A 15,333-nucleotide genomic window follows, 5' to 3' on the forward strand; every position below is an offset into this window, starting at 1 on the left:
TGCAAGGCAAATCTGCAGCAAAAGTCAAGTAGCTTAGAACAAGAATAATCAGGCTAATAGTAAACAGCCCGATTTGTCATATAATTCTAAATTAAAGAAATTAATTTCCTACCCCAGTACAGTAATTCTCAAGTGAGCTGAGCTAATGTTCCAATAAAGCATTCAAATAATCGATGCAGTAGAGCTGAAATGTGCATGCAGCATTTCAAAACTTTTTAGACAAGTACAGAAGTGACCCTGAATGCAATTAAAAAGGTGGGTTATTTAAAAAAAAAAAGGAAAAATATGTGCAAAGACAAAAAACAGAAGAGAGTTGATAACAACTAGATCAACTTGACACTGTTTTAGAAAAATAATATAAAACCTGAGTTTTATTTATTCAGTTATATGTGTCCACACTAAAAAAAAGAGCATTATCCAAATGTTGTAGGCACCCAGAACATAACTAAAACTAAAAAAATACAGCAAAGGGGAGCAGTAGACTTCATTACCGTCCTCTGCATGCACACCCAGAAACTCAAGAGTGCAGAGCCCCTTCTGCTTCAAACAATTCCCCACCTTATGTAACCATTCTACCTGTTTTGAGTAGCTAATGCACTCTAGCCACTTCCACGTTCCCCCCACTCACAGTTTATTGTCCGGAGTTGGTGGAGCCCAAGAATTCTGGCAGGTGAGTCTTTAGCTCCTAAGGGAGGGGCTGTCTGGGCAGCTGCAAGGGATCTACCTCCTGGCCCAGCAAAGGTGATTTCAACTTTGATTGCTGAGTAGGGAGGCCCACACTGTAGTCCCTCACATAGGCTGTTTCCTGCATCTTCAGCCCAAGCCATCTTGACACCATCACTTGTGTTAGTACTGCCTCAAAGCCACCTCCGCTCTGTGCTGTCCACTGCAGCTCAGCTCCATCCACTTCCTTGAAGCCATTTGAGCTTAGCTTAGAGATCTGCAACCTTGATGCTGCTTCAGTGCTGGGTCTTTGGAGAGGAATCAATGGTATTCAGGGCCCTTCGGTGAGTCCTTACCACCAGAGAGGCACTCCCAGCAGGAAGACAGAGACCATCACCAAGCCCCCTCCCCAGCCCTGTCCAGTCTCCCTTATTCAACTGTGTCTGACTGTGGTCTTGGTCATGGTGACCCCAGACACATTTGGTGTAGAGCTCTTGTCCCTTCTTTCCCCAACAGGGACAATAGCATTTTATTGCCTCCAAACACAAAACTTAACTGTATTTTAAAGAAAATGCCCCCAACTGTGATCACTGAAACACAGGCCTGGCCCATTCATTTCCCCTCGCTCACCAACAGATGATCCCTCCCCTGTGATGCTTCTGAGTACATCTCATTTCACCAACAGGTGTCAATAGTGAGCTCCCTACTCTCTAGGACTTCTGGCCACAGACCTTACACTTGTAGTTTCCACATTGTCTTTCCCCTTTTTCAAATGCCTGGGTGGGGGAAGAGGAGTTTTCCAGCATATCTTTCAGATGATCAGTTTCAGGCTATTGCCTGCTAAGGAGGGGAGCAAATTCCAAAGCCAAGGGGCCCCAATCTCTGAACTACTGTGGGAGCCCTACTGTGGAGCTTCTTACCTATGCCGGTTGGGATGAAAAAATAACTCTGTAGATTTTCAGTGCCAATAAACGCAGAGGGCATGGTGACATTCCCCAGGATACAACCTGGACTGATGGACTTTTACACCACTTTGCTGTGAGAGCTACCACTCCTGCTCAGCTCTCACACAGCCTCCAGCATGTAAATCATTTCAAACTATATCCTATGAGAACTATAGCCACTCACCCAACAATTACACTGTAGGGCAACACTAGCAAATTCCCAGTCCCAGACTTCCCCCAGAAATGTACATCTTGTACTGCCCAGCACCCTCCTGGGCAATACAAGGTCATATAAAGTCCGTCATTTCATTAATGGAAAATGATATACACAAATCTTGCTATGAAGTTTCCCAAAGACTTCAATCCAAATACACACTGGTTTAGATAAAACAATAAAACAAGTTTATTAACTACAGGAAGATAGATTTTAAGTGATTACAAGTAATGAGGCATAAAAGTCAGAATTGATTGCAAAAAATAAAAGATAAAATGTAATTAATATCTAATTTAACATGCTAAATAAATTCAAGCAAAGGTTTCTCTCACCACATGCTCTAGCAATCTTACTGGCTCACATCTTTCAGCCAGGACCCATCTCCCAGCTCAGTGTTAATTTCCTTGTCCTTCAGGTGTTTTCTCTCTGCCATAAGCAGAGAGAAAAAGAGGACCGTTCGGGGGGCATCTGTTCCTCTTCCATGTAGTTCTCTTTTTCTTTGACAGTCATCTCCAACTGAGGGTCAGAGACAGAAAATCTGTGTGGAAGTGGAGCTCCAGCTGTTTTTTTGCCAAAATTTAGATTTCTCGCTCACACCCTTTTTCCTGCTGAAGAATGGCCACTTAACCAGCTAATATTCAATTGATTTTGTTGACACCTGGCTGAGGTGTCAGTTTGCATTTTGTCTTTGAGGAACTGGTTTGTGCCTGCTTTTCTAAACATGGAACATGTCTCAGTAATGTGATACAGTAGAATCTTATAACTTTACATACAATGTTGCCCCATATATTTTATAAGAACAATAACGATCCTCGAATTGTGAGTTTTCAAATGATACCTCACAAAGTATATTTTGTACTAAATCCATTTGTAAAAAGGGTGAACATAGGGATACCTCCTGACTGTCACAAGCACATCCTTACTCACACGAGTAATCCTTACTGGAGTAGCCCCAAAGAGTCAATGGTGAGAAAGGACACGTGTGTGTGAGTAAGGCTGTGTCTACACTACAGACCTTACAGCAGCACAGCTGTACCACAGATTTCCTGTCTAGCCGCTCTATGACGGTGTGTGAGAGCTCTCTTGCTGGCATAATTAAAGCACCCCCAATGAGCGACAGTAGCTATGCTGACAGGAAACCATCTCCCATTGACAGCGTTGTCCACACCGGCGCTTTTGTAGGTGAAACTTTTGTTGGTCATGGGTGTGTTTTTTTCACACCCCGACCGACAAAAGTTTTACCGATAAAAGTGCCAGTGTAGACATAGCCAAAGCCTAAAGTTTTACAGGATTAGCCACAAAGTGATTTAGCACACATTATTGCAATTAAATGCTCCAGATATGTAATTCAGTGGTAGTTTTGCCTGAATAAGGGCTATAGGACTGATCCCCCAAAGCCTCATTTACCACTACACTAATCCAGTTTTATGCCAGTATAGCTGCACTGGGAATTTCTGCTGTCCCCTAGGCCACACAAAGAATTACTGTGAAGTATCGCGACATTTATAGGCTAAGACAAACAACTAGAATAGACAACGTACATACCACCTAACGTATTTCCTAACATCTGTTTGTTACCTCCCCTTGTTCCTGATATTTTGAACAAAACATCACTATTCATTATTCTATCAAATGATCTTATTTTGTACTAGATTGGGGTTTATCTGTACTAGCTTTGAAATATAATTATGTAAATATCTAGTACCTAGTGCACTAGCAGCAACTTTGCCCAAGTTCATGTACTGAATAGTGAACTTGTAAACATCTGCTTTGATATATGACTTGGTTCAGGCCTTAGATCTTGCATCAGGTCCAGTGCTCCAGGCCCTGTCTCCCTACTACAGTATCTAAGGAGAATTTTAAACAGAAGCTATTAAACGCAGACATTTTTAAATGAGCAGGTCCAGATCACTTGTATCTAAGAGTTTTAAAAAAGCCGGACAAGGAGCTTGTCGGACTGTTAATATTGATTTTCAATAAGTTTCAGAGCACTGGGGAAGTTCCAGAAGACTGGAAGAAAGCTAATGTTGTGCCAATTTTTGAAAAGGGTAAAGAGGATTACCTGCATAATTATAGACCTGTCAGTCTGACATCAATCCCAAGCAAAAAATAATGGTGGGGCTGATATGGGACTCAATAAAGAAGTAGAGGGTAATGTAGTTAATGAACATTAAGATGCATTTATGGAAAACAGATCCTATTAAACTAACCTGATATATTTCCTTAAAATGAGATTACAAGTTTGGTTGATAAAAGTAATAATGTTGATGTAATATGCTTCACTTCTGTAAGGTGCTTGACTTGGTACTACACGATATTTTGATTAAAAAACTAGAATGATATAAAGTTAACATGGAACACACTAAATGGATTAACATTGACTAACTGATAGGTCTCAAAATGTAATTGAGAATGGGGAAATCATAATTGAGCAGGTGTGTTTCCAGTGGGGTCTCTCAAGGATTTATTCTTGGCCCTATGCTATTTAACATATTTATCAGTGACCTGGAATAAAACATAAAATCACCGATGAAGTTTGAAGATGACGCAAAAGTCGAGGGAATGGTAAATAAAAAAGAGAACATGTCATTGATTTAGAGTGATCTGTACTGCTTGGTAAACTGGGTACAAGCAAACAATATGCATTTGTATATACCTAAGTGTATATGTATACATCTAGGAACAAAAAACATAGGCCATACTTCCAGAATGGAGTACTCTACCCGGGGAAGCAGTGACTCTGAATACGATTTGGGGGGCATGGTGGATAATCCATTGAACATGATCACCCAGTCAGATGCTGTGGCCAAAAGAGCTAATGCAATCCTGGGATGGATAAACAGCGGAATCTTGAGTAGGAGTAGAGAGATTATTTTATCTATATATTTGGCACTGGTGTGACCACTGCTGCAATACTATGTCCAGTTCTGGTGCCTACAATTCAAGAAGGATGTAGGTAAAATGGAGATGGTTCATAGAAGAGCCACAAGAATGATTAAAGGATTGGAAAACATGTCTTATAGTGATTGGACTCCTTGACTCTAGCTATTTGCATAACAAAAAGAAGGTTAATGGGGTGACTTGATTACAATCTGTAAGTACCTACAAGGGCAACAAATATTTATTAATGAGGTCTTCAATCCAGCAGCGTATAAAATGATCCAATGGCTGGAAGTTGAAGCTAGACCAAGTCAGACTGGAGATAATATGTACATTTTTAATGGTGAATAATTAAGCATTGGAACAATTGACAGTGGATCATGGTGGATTCTCCATCACTGCCAATTTTAAAATCAAGATTGCTTGTTTTTCTAAAATATCTGCTCTAAGAATGATTTTTGGGGAAGTTCTTTGGCCTGTAGTATACAGATGATCAGGCTAGATGATCACAGTGGACCCTTCTGGCCTTGGAATCTTTGAATCCCCGTGTTAAGGGAGAGTAGCAGTCAGCAGTGACCACTATTGTGTACTATCCTTGAACAGGTGGTGAGGGAGACTCCCCCTGCATGGCCGAACAAGGGCAGTGCACAATTTGGCCCATATGTTTAATACTGTAAGTTAAATGAAGTGTTAAAAAGGAACAACACACTTTATTCCGTGATGCAAAAATAAAGCAAGCTTTTCCCCAGTTAAATTATTTACAGTGGTGAGTCTATAGAAAGTTTGTATTAAATATACAGATGTTCTATAGAGAACTGTAGGGCTGAGAATCTTGCAGATTTCTATGTATGTTTCAAGCTAGGGATAAGAATCTATTATTTAATGTGGTTGGCTGAGCATAAAACCTCAGGGGCATCATTTGCAGTGCCATTTCATGTCAAACCAATACATTAAAATGAGGGAACCTTGCCTAAAATAGACTAACCTATGCGAGCAAACCCAAGCCATGCTATGGGAAAAAGCCGCAATGCCAATTTAAACATGATGAAAACACTAAAAGTAAGTTAACCTAGGTTTTGAAAAAAAAATACAAAAACCACATGACTAGTTGGATATAGGTTTTTTGAAGTGAAGCAGTACCTACAGAATGTCAATCAAGCAAAATAAATCTATATCTTTTAAAAAAAATCTTTAAAAAGTACTGAATTAATCATAAATGAACATATCATGCAATGGGCCAAGTTTATCCCTGCCGTTAGTTAGTCCATTGACTTTTTGGGGAGCTATAACAAGATTGAATTTGGCTCAGTATGTGTAAAGGAGATTAAGGGATCTCGTTTCAAATGATTGGCTTATATGATTGCTGCTTGGATCTTCTTTATAGTAGGAGTGGATTTGTTGAATTCTATCTCCTGAGAACATCTACACTGGCATCTGGATGAAGTTTCATTGATGCTATACTTGAGCACCCATTTAAAAATATGCACTGAGGCCAGAATTTCCCCATTTATTGCCTTACAATGGGAATCTAAGGGCAGGTCTACACTACGGGGGAAAATCGATATAAGATACGCAACTTCAGCTACGTGAATAACATAGTTGAAGTCGAAGTATCTTATATCGATTTACCTACCGTCCTCACGGCGCGGGATCGATGTCCGTGGCTCCCCATGTCGACTCCGCTACCGCAGTTCGGGTTGGTGGAGTTACGGAGTCGACAGGAGTGCGTTCGGGGATCGATATATCGCGTCTAGATGAGACGCGATATATCGATCCCCGAGAAATCGATTGCTACCCGCCGATACGGCGGGTAGTGAAGACGTACCCTAAGCCTTCATGTGCCACACTAATGGTCTCCAACATAGAAATATGGTTTGGTAACAAGTGTAAGAAATTCTGTGTGTTGGGCAGTGTAGTGAATTTATTTGACTTGGCATGTTAAGAACCAGGGCTTGCCTATTGCCCAAGTGTATTAAATGACATTAGCAGTAGAGGCCACAATTGCAGGGATCAAAAGCACTAACATCAGGGTGACCAACAAAAGCAGTATCCAGTAGCATGGAGAGTGTGGTATTGGTATGGAAAATAGGTCTTACCATATTCTGCTTCTGGTGTTCACCAGAGCAGGGACTTTCATAAGTTCCAGTAGTGTAAATTAGCTAACTAATACATATCAATCCAATATTTTCTTTGTACAGAAGACAAGAGTGTCAAAGAAATCTAGTTTTCATTGTAGTTCATCTATAAATTCACTCTTCTCCCTGTGCTTTTTTCACTGATTATAATTTAATTATAATTTCATGCACAACTATAAATTAATATCATTATGTTCTTGTCTAATCTTCACCAAATTTGAAGTTACATGGAAAATGAGCTGGTTGAAAGTGAGGTTAACTTATTTCCTAAAAATTCCCAGGGAAAAAAAATATGCCAGTCAGAAAATATTAGTAGAGAAACAACTATTGGAAAAAAAACCCAAAAAATCTTATCAGGGAAGTTGTCATTCCACTAAATATTAATGTTGACTTAAGATGGTAACAGTCCAATAATTTCAGAAAAAGATTTATTTCTCATGATAAAACTTGAAACTTAAGACAAAGTAATAACTTTGGGATTGATTTTAGCTTTTAAATATAATGTGAAGGTTTCTTGACCACAGAGGGGAAGAAAACCCCAGAATTACATTGGCAGTTCATCAAAATGCTGAGATGAAGAGTCCTAATGGCATACGCTCATACGCTACACACAATAAAGCTAGCAAAGCAGAACAATTTATATACACTCATAAAAATGAAAGGACATTTAACGAAGGTTATGGAAGTCTCAAGAAGAATACAGAGTGAACTTGAATAATGATAATGATGATACATAACCAACAAAGCCAGTGTAGTAATCCAATAGAGCATTAGTTTTTAAAGGTAATACCATTCATGAATCCAGTTGAATGGTCCGGAGTTAAGTCAGTGGAATTGCTAATATTAGTTATTATCAGTTTCTTGAAGGATTATCCCAGGTCTAATTGGTACAAAGACAAAAAAACAATATTTGTCATGTAAAATTAAATTACCCAGGTGCTGGACTTGAATAGATTAATACTGTTGCAGAGAACAAAGAATCTATACATACAGTGTGACTACCCCACACCCACCCTTCAGGGTTTAATGAAGGCCAGATGGGGCAATTAACTCATTAGGCAGCTGATTAAGGAGGCTCAAATGGGCAGGCATAGGGAGGGCCTATAAAGCCCAGAAGCTGAAAGCAGAAAGGGCTTCTGGGAAAAAATAGACACTCCCAGGAGAAAGAGAGGAGTGAGTGGAGACTGCAATCACTCCCTGGGAAGAGGGAGGAGGCTTTAGGACCTGGTAGGCCCAGGAAGAAAATGGGAACCAGTAATAGAGCAGTGAGGCCATAGAGAGGAGGCCCAGACTGCAGAGCTGAGGGTCCCTGGGATGGAACCCAGAGAAGAAGGTAGGCCAGGCCCTCTAATGGGGAGGGGCGGAAATGGGGCAATTGCCAGGGGCCTGGGTGATTTAAAAGGGCCCGGGGCCCTTGGCTGCCACCAGTGGCGGGAACAGGCCTGCCTTCATTCTGCGCCACTCCTGGAAGCAGCGCAGGTGGCACGTCCCTGCGGCCCCAGGAGGGGGTCTCTGCGCGTTGTCCCCACCCTGAGTGCCAACTCCACAGCTCCCATTGGCCGGGAACTGCAGCCAATGGGAGCTGCGGGGGCAGTGCCTGTGGGCAGCAGCATACAGAGACTCCCCCCGCAGGTCCCCTGCCTACGAACTGCTGCCAGAGGGGTTTGCCACTCGGTTTTGGGAGCCGCCTGAGGTAAGCGCCAATCTCCGACCCCCGCCTGCACCCCAACCCCCTGCCCAAGCCTAGAGCCCGCTGCCCGCACCCCAACTCCCTGCCAGAGCCTGCACCCTGCACCCAAACTCTGTCCCAGAGCCTGCACCCCTCACCCTCTCCTGCACTCAAACTCCCTCCCAGAGCCTGCACCCCACAACCCATCCTGCACTCCAACCTCCTGCCCAGGCCTGGTGAAAGTGAGTGAGGGTGGTGGAGAGCGAGCAATGGAGGGAGGGAGGGATGGAATGATCAGGGGGTGGGGTATCGGAGAAGGGGCAGGACAGTGGCATGTTCTCAGGGAAGGGGCGGGGCAGGGGGAGGGGCAAGGGTCTTTGGGTTTGCGCGATTAGACAGTTGGCAACCCTACCGGGCAGGCATGTGGCAGCCCTGGCCATGTTGGAAGAACACGCCCAGCAGTGCAGCCAGGAACTCTCTGGGCACCAGCCAGCGCAGGTGCAGCACCGCCCTAATGTCAGGCGGACCGTGTCCATGCGGGCGCGGCTTGTGCATGCGTGGGGGCCCATTGACTGTTCTGCCCTGGGGCTCGGAATTGCTGTCAGCAGGGCTGGGGTGGGCCCAGTTTCCTCTACCAGCCACTGGATGAGTGGCACAGAGATAGTGGACAGGAAGGCTGCCTAGGACTATTAAGGAGCTAAACCTCTCCCATAAGGGGGAAACATGGATAATGACAGCCAGAGGGCTGAGCCATGAAGAGGACACTATGGTTCCTCAGGCTGTGAGACAGGATGCAGATGGACAGCAGAGACAGAGAGATGGTGTGCAAACTGCAGGCAGGGAAGGCATCAGCCTCGAGCTAATCCCCAGAGGACCAGGAGGAGCCGCCTGTCTGGCAGTAAGTGGTGCACCCTGTGACAGGCCCTGGTTCAGTATACACTGAGATACTGCAAGTCTTCCTCTTTCACAGAGCAACTATAGTTTAGAAGGTACCTATTTATTTTCCTGACTAGACATTATTTGAATAGCCTCTTTAGACCTTTATGAGATCCACATTAGAGCTGTGCAAATAATCAGTTTGTTTTTGGTTTGCTGGCCAAATTGGAAAAAAATCTAAAAAGATTCCTGTTGGGAACCATACAAAATGAATTTTGTTTTCTTGGTGAAACAAACAAAAACAAAGAACTTAAATTGTTAATTTAGATTGCAGGCATTTTAACTGCTTTTAAAATAAAAGCTATGAAAATTTGGAATTGCCATTCACAAAATGAGGAGGTGGTGCCCCACTCACTTTATCCTCTTGTCCTATGGTTAGCACACTTGGTTGGAGTGTAGGGTTAGGTCTACACTTACCTGCCGGGTCGACGGGCGGCGTTCGACTTCTCGGAGTTCGAACTATCGCGTCTAATCTAGACGTGATAGTTCGAACTCCGGACGCTCTCCCGTCGACTCCGGAACTCCACCACTGCGAACGGCGGTGGCGGAGTCGACGGGGGAGCCGCGGACTTCGTTCCCACGGCGTCTGGACGGGTGAGTAGCCCGAACTAAGGTACTTCGACTTCAGCTATGCTATTCGCATAGCTGAAGTTGCGTACCTTAGTTCGACCCCCCCACCCCTTAGTGTAGACCAGGCCTAGGAGAGCCAGGTTTAAGTCCAGTCTTCCTGATGCAGAGCAGGAACTTCAACTTCAGTCTCTGATATTGAAGATAAGTGCCCTAAAACCAGCCCATAGCATTCGGGGAGGACCTGCTCTTAATCTCTCCTGTTGAAGCTGTTCCACTTTGTATAAATACTTAAATATTCATTGGGCCAGCAAGTAAGTGTAAGAATGACTTTATAGTCCAGTGGGTTGGGGGGATACATTTGGGTTCCAGTCCCTGCTCCAATGAATGTTTAATTATTTATACAAAGTGGAACAGCACCACTCCAATGGTTCTGTGAATGGTGCCAAAGTCCCCTTGTAAATCTAGCCTGAAAAATTGTTTTGGGGCCAAAACTATTCCACGGGTTTTTGTTGAATTTACAAATAATTTCAGTTGCCTCAAAACTACACTTTTTCAGCAAATAAAATGTTTGTCCAAAAAATGTTGCCCTGTTCTAATTCTAATTCTTCTAACTAATACAATAGGTATTTTTGGTATCTAAGCAGATCTGAAAATGGCCCTTACGCGAGTAGCATAAGAATTGTCATGTAGGCTTTCCATGCCCTTCATCATTCTCCTTGCTCTTCTCTGAATATCTTCTAATTCTAAAATGTCTAAAATATCCATTTTGAGATGGAGTGACCAGGACTGCACAAGTATTCTAGAGAGGTGGCACCTATATCAATGGAAGAATTCCTCCCTAGCAGGATCTACACCGGGGTCTAGGTTGGCTTAACTATATCTATCGGAGGAGTGAATGTACCTTAAGTTAGTTTATTCTGGTATAGCTTTCTAAGTGCAGACCAGGCTTAATTCCTGTCTGCCCAGACAGCCAGCAAAAGATCCTGATTGGTACCCAATGAAGTGTGGTCCCTTGTCCCTTGGGAAGTGTAGTGTCAGATGGAAGTGATTTTTCAGGAGCAGTTATACTCTAGCAGTGGGATTTTCATAAACAGCTGAAGGAGTTAGGAACCCAACTCATATTCACTTTACTGCCCCGTCCCTCTCCTCTCCCCTCCATCCCCTCCCACTATGCTGTGAAAGTAGATTCCCTGGGCATTACTTCTGAGGCTTTTTGCTTTCCATAATTATCTGTCTTTTGGGGTCGGGGGAATTGGGGAGAGACAGGACAGCATAGCCCTTCTGAGCTTGTAGAGGTTAATAGGTATCAACATTTCAAAGATTGCCTTTCTCTGCTCCTGAGAATATAAATGATGTACTTCTTGAACACTGCAATCTATGTGCGGATGCTGTAATTACAGTGCAATAGATTGTACAGTTCAAAATCAGACTGATCTTTGGCAAAGTGTTTTCAATGGAACTGTCATAAAGTTCAGCCTTCGAGCAGGGAAGAACTCTGAGAACTAGTTTATTTTGGATATAAATTTCCCCTGAGGTTTGTTGAAAGAGCAGTGATTAGGTTTACTCTATGTCATCATTTGCGTCTAGAATTTGGATCATAGCAACATACGCTCTGCTGGTAGTTCTGATCTTTTCTTTTCCTATTCTGAGCATGAATTAACCATTCTAAAATCCCTCTATAATCCAGATTATAAACTTGATGGAAGATTCCTAAAGAGAGTATTAGAGGGAAGCAATGCAGGCTAGTGGTTCAGGCTGAGTAGAAGTGAGAGAATTTTCCTGTATTCTATGCCTGGCACTACCAGTAACTCGCTCTGTAAGGCCAAACAAGTCACTTTGCCACTTCTGCCTCAGTTTGCCCATCGGTATCAGTGATCTGATCATTCTTACCTTGTAGTGCTGTGAGACTTACCTAATTACAGTGTGCGAAGTGCTTTGTGAGTATAGTATGAAAGATGCTATGGAACCATAACACGCTAGAATTCAAGTGTATGAGAAATACAGAGACTGTACATTTCATGACAGTTTTTTATACAATTTGAGATTAATTTCACCAATCCACTGTGTATTTTGTTTTAGACATTTAGGCTGAGATATTCAAAGGAACCTAAGAGAGTTACTTAGGCATCCAAATCCTATTGAATTCCAATGGACCGAAGGCTCCTTTGAAAACCCCAGACTTAATCAGTACTATAAATTCATTGCACTATTTTTGTTACATTTCAGACATCACATGATTCTCTTTTAACCTAAGGTTACCATAAACCATGAAAAGTCTGATACTCTGGCCATGTCTTCATTGCCAGAAAAATGTTTTCACAGCAAGATAACTAACGGGGGTTAGTTCGCTAATTGTAAAAGCCTAGTAGCGACAAGGCATTGTCATTTTTACCACTGTGTAGGTAGGTATAGTGCTGACTTCACCCAGCTTCAAAAGCTAACTGCACTTTATCTCCACTAGGGTTGTACAGGAAGCTGGGTTAACTCTAACAATTAGTTATCCTGCCGTGTTTATAAAAAACAACTTTTGGAGAGCCCTGAAGACATAGCTGTCCAGAGCTTAAAGTAGACTGGTGGTGAAGCAGGGTCTGTGAGGGAGCACGGTTTGTCCAAGGCAGGGTGAGGAGTGGGCACTTTTCTCTGCTTTAATCAGAAGACCAGGGTTCTGTTTCCTACTTTGTATTTAACTTCCTCTTGCCTATTCATGTCTGTTTGCCCATCTGTATAAAGGGGTTACTTACTTTTTAAAAGTCCGTTGAGATATAGGGATGAAAAGTGCTATAGAAGGGCGAAATCTTATGTTATTCTTGCTAATTGTCCTAGAGGAACAGGAACATATTCCCTCTTGTGATACACAGGAAAATACAAAAGCCACCTCTGCAGAGTGGAAAAAACAAGCCAAGGAATTCCAAGATCCATCCTCCACTGTTTAAGAAGTTTATACATTCCCCTTCTTGCTCTGAGGAAGCTATTCAAGATAAAACGAAGGGCTATGAATCTTTATATCTCTCTCATTAATGTATCAACCCCTGCATTGCTGTTCAAAGGATGGTCTCTCTCCTTCTGGGAACTGAAAGGGTGGATGGCTGAAGAATTCTGTGAATGTGCACTCTCAGTCTGAGACACCCAGAAAATCTTTCTCTCTCTCTCTCATTGCTGACCTGATCATAAATTCATGACTGGTATAAAATCCAAGTCTGTGAGCTTTATTAACCCCACCATGATATTCGGGAACTCATGAGGGAATAATTTAAGAATCTCATTTCATTCTTCCTTCATGAAGCCAAAGTCCATATCTGATTCAAGTTCATTTCAGCTTTCTTGTGTGCTTCAGCAAAAAGGAAACTGCATGCACACCTTAGCTTCACTAAATTAATATTTACCTCTACAGTATTTCACAATGCATCTAAGAGCAGGAATTTATTTCCTGGCATATACTGAAATGGAAGTACTGTGGCAAAGAAATATAAACTATATAAGAAAAAACCCCATGCAACTTTGGAATGGGAACAAACCTTTACAAAGAGTTGAAAGCATTACCGAGCCTTTCAGAAGCAAACTCATCTTAAACAGCAGGCACTTGGCAAACATCTCTTTGTGTGAAACCACATGAGATGAAATCAAGTGCAATGCTTGAACTGATTACACCCAGATTTAAACAGGAGGGGACACTGGGCAGAATTTTTGGGTAAAGGATCACTGGATCTGGAATTCTTTCTTCTTTGCAGTATTTTTGACCACTTGCTTAGGAATATCTTCCAGGCAGGAGCTCGACACCAAAGAAATTTTCCAGTCCAAGACAATTAGGCGGTGAATCAACTTTACTAGGGACATGCTCAGCTTCTAAACATAGCTGCATTGCAGCTAACAGCACAATATTTCTTTCACTATCTACCTGCCTAGACATTCAGTTAAAAGCACTTGTAAAGCTATCTTTAATGGCACTAGCTAGTGATTACCAATAATATTACTCCTTGGTTCCACAAAATCTAAGTCTGTTGTCCTTCAGGGTGCAATGAATAGGGTGACCATATATCACAAAGGGAAAATGGGACATTGTGTGGGGTGGCCCAAGCCCCCTTCCCCTCGGGGCTGGCCCCAACCACTCGCCTGAGGGCCCCCCGCCATGCGAAGCTGTCACTGGTTGTTGGAACCCTGTCAGCCCCACCACTTGAGGCTGTTGTTGGTCACTGGAACTCTGCCAGCCCCCCGCTCAAAGTTGTTGCTGATCACTCAAACCCTGCCTACCCCCGTGTGCTGGAACACTCCCTTCCTCCCATGTGGGCTGGCATCTCCGCTCGCCCACACACATACATTCCTCTGCACTGCACCGCACTTTTTTGACAAAAGTGGGCATCTGTCCCATTTGCTCTGGGAAGAGCATCTTTGGACATCATCTGGCTAACGTGATAAGGAAAGCTTTAAACTAGATCTTATGGGGGATGGTGACAAAAATCCGGCCAACGAGCATGTAGGCTCAAGCAATGAAGTCAAGATGAAAGGGCTAAATTCTGGAGAAGGGACTAGAAACCACAATTGCATTTTCGAGGCACGAAGAAAAGCAACAGGGCAGTTTGCAAAATATCTTGCTTGCCTGTATATCATGCAAAGAATATGGGAAATACGCAGGATGAACTGGAAATCATGGTATATCAAGAAAATTATGACATAGTTTACATTAGAGAGACTTGGCGGGGCAACTCCCCTGACTGGAGTACCAACATTGAGGGATATCGCTTGTTCCAGAAGGCTAGATATGGGGGGAAAGGAGAAGGTGTCATGCTGTATGTCAAAAATGTATACATTTGCTCCAACGTCCGAGAGGAAGTGAGTGACAGACCTACTGAGAGTCTTTGGGTGAAGCTAAAAAAGGAAAAGAATAGTAGTGATGTTATGGATGGAGGTCTGTTGTAGACCACCAAATCAAGAAGAGGAAGTAGATGAGGCATTCTGCTAGCAGGCAACAGGATTAGCTAATACACATGAGCTAGTATTAATGGGGAATTTTAATTTCCCTGATAGCTGTTGAAAGACTATTACAGCAAAATATAATATGTCCTGTGAGTTCTTTACATGTGCAAGGGACAACTTTCTAATTCAAAAAGCTGAGGAAACAACTAGGGAGCCATCCATTTTGGATCTGGTGTTGACCAACAGGGATGAATTAGTTGTGAATGTGAAGGTGGTCAGGGACTTGGGAGGAAGTGATCATGATCTGATAGAATTCAAGCTCCTAAGAAAAGGAGGACATGAGAACAACAAAACAAGGACACTGGAGTTCAGAAAGGTGGATTTCAATCAACTCAGAGAAACAGTAGGAAA

This window comes from Mauremys mutica, chromosome 1, assembly GCF_020497125.1.
Source record: "Mauremys mutica isolate MM-2020 ecotype Southern chromosome 1, ASM2049712v1, whole genome shotgun sequence".
NCBI lineage: Eukaryota > Metazoa > Chordata > Testudines > Geoemydidae > Mauremys > Mauremys mutica.